At 37.8% G+C, this 2,408-nt stretch overlaps 1 non-coding gene across 1 annotated transcript; it reads right to left on the bottom strand.

Annotated features, from left to right (window-relative positions):
• Positions 1-463: 463 nt before the first annotated feature.
• On the bottom strand, positions 464-571 carry LOC130937595 (small nucleolar RNA R71). Its single transcript, XR_009068807.1, has one exon. It is a non-coding gene; the product is annotated as a small nucleolar RNA R71 (small nucleolar RNA).
• Between the last annotated feature and the right edge of the window lie 1,837 nt (positions 572-2,408).

Genomic DNA, 2,408 nt, shown 5'->3' with positions numbered 1-2,408 from the left:
AGCTAAGGCACAACTCTCTGTAGAGGACCTAACAGAAATCTTCAAACAAGAAAAACCCATGGCAGCCGAAAACAACAACAATGCCAACAATGCAAGGAAGGTGCTGGGTGACTTTACTGCACCTACTCCCAACTTCTATGGGAGAAGCATCTCTATCCCTGCCATTGGAGCAAACAACTTTGAGCTTAAGCCTCAATTAGTTTCTCTAATGCAACAAAATTGCAAGTTCCATGGACTTCCATTGGAAGATCCTCATCAGTTTTTAGCTGAATTGTTGCAAATCTATGACACTGTCAAGACTAATGGGGTTGACCCTGAGGTCTACAGACTTATGCTATTCCCTTTTGCTGTAAGAGACAGAGCTAGGATATGGTTGGACTCACAACCTAAAGAAAGCTTGAACTCTTGGGAAAAGCTAGTCAATGCCTTCTTGGCAAAGTTCTTTTCACCTCAAAAATTGAGTAAGCTTAGAGTGGAAGTCTAAACCTTCAGACAGAAGGAAGGAGAATCCCTCTATGAAGCTTGGGAAAGATACAAACAATTGATCAAAAAGTGTCCCTCTGACATGCTTTCTGAATGGAGCATCATAGGTATTTTCTATGATGGTCTGTCTGAACTGTCCAAGATGTCATTGGATAGTTCTGCTGGAGGATCTCTTCATCTGAAGAAGACGCCTACAGAAGCTCAAGAACTAATTGAAATGGTTGCAAATAACCAATTCATGTATACTTCTGAAAGGAATCCTGTGAACAATGGGACGAATCAGAAGAAAGGAGTTCTTGAGACTGATACTCTGAATGCCATATTGGCTCAGAACAAAATATTGACTCAGCAAGTCAATTTGATTTCTCAAAGTCTGTCTGGAATACAAGCTGCACCAGGCAGTACTAAGGATGCTTCATCTGAAGAAGAAGCTTATGATCCTGAGAACCCTTCAATGGAAGATGTGAATTACATGGGAGAACCCTATGGAAATGATAAACCCCATTTGTAGGGTTTATCTTGTATTGATTTTAGGGGATTTTATAACCTTTTACCCACATTTATCCATTGAAATAGAATGGTTTTATAACTTCTCCTTTAATTGTGCTTAAGAGTGAAAACATGCTTTTTAGGTCTTAAAATAGCTAAATCTAATTCACCTTGATTCCATTAGATGCCTTGATATGTTTGTTAAGTGATTTAAGGTTTAGGAGGCAAAGATTGGATCAAGGGAATGAAGAAAGAAGCATGAAAAGTTGGAGAACTCATGAAGAAATGAAAGAACCGGAAAGCTGTCAAGCCAACCTCTTCGCACTTAAACTACCATAACTTGAGCTACAGAGGTCCAAATGATGCGGTTCCAGTTGGTTTAGAAAGCTAACATCCGGGGCTTCGAAACGATATAAGATTTGCCATAGTTGCTACACGTATGGTGGCGTGCACGCGCATAGTACGCGCACGCGCCGTTGCTGCCACCTGGTTCACTTATAGCAAAACGTGGCCAGCGAATTCTAAAGCCTTGTGGGCCCAATCCAACTCATTTCTGATGCTATTTAACCCAAGGAGTGAAGAGGGAAACATAAGTTAGTTACCATTAGCATAGTTTAGTAGTTAGAGTTAGTTTCTAGAGAGAGAAGCTCTCACTTCTCTCTAGAATTAGGATTAGGATTAGGTTTAGTTCTTAGATCTAGATTTTAATCTTTGCTTTCTTCTACTTCTACATCTCAATTCCTTGTAGTTACATTCATTCTTCTTCCATTCTTTTATTGTAATTTCCTTTATGTTGTTCTTATGTTTTGTTGTAGATCTAATATTGTTCCTTCCATTTTCTTTCAATTCAATAAGAGGTAATTCATGTAGATCTTGTTTCCTTTAATTGTTGTTGTTAATTCTTTGCAATTAGCTGTTGTTAGATTTTGTTCTTGTTGTTGAATTACTATGTTTTCCTTTTATGCCTTCCAAGTGTTTGATGAAATGCTTGGTTGGATTTTAGAGTAGAATTTTATACTCTTGGCTTGGAAAGGTAACTTAGGAACTCTTGAGTTACTAATGTCCAAGTGATTGATGATTGGGAGCCATTGACTCTAGTTCTCACTAATTGAATTGGTAGAGAGTTAGGACTTATGGACTAGGATTGATATAGCTTATTTGACTTTCCTTTACTACTAGTTAGAGGATAATTTAATGGGATTAATCCTTGCCAATTCTCATATTATGGTTAGTGATTAGGATAGAGATCATTGACCACCAACCCTTGCCAAGACCTTTTTAGGCCTTAGTTTACTTTCTTGCCATTTATCTTTCATGTTTCTTATTAAAACCCTAAAAATAACTCATAACCAATAACAAAACACTTCATTACAATTCCTAGGGAGAACGACCCGAGGTTTGAATACTTCGGTTATTAATTTTAGGGGTTTGTTACT

Source organism: Arachis stenosperma, chromosome 6, assembly GCF_014773155.1.
Source record: "Arachis stenosperma cultivar V10309 chromosome 6, arast.V10309.gnm1.PFL2, whole genome shotgun sequence".
Lineage (NCBI taxonomy): Eukaryota > Viridiplantae > Streptophyta > Magnoliopsida > Fabales > Fabaceae > Arachis > Arachis stenosperma.
The sequence above is the reverse complement of the archived record's forward strand: the minus strand, read 5'-3'. Positions and strand labels throughout refer to the sequence as shown.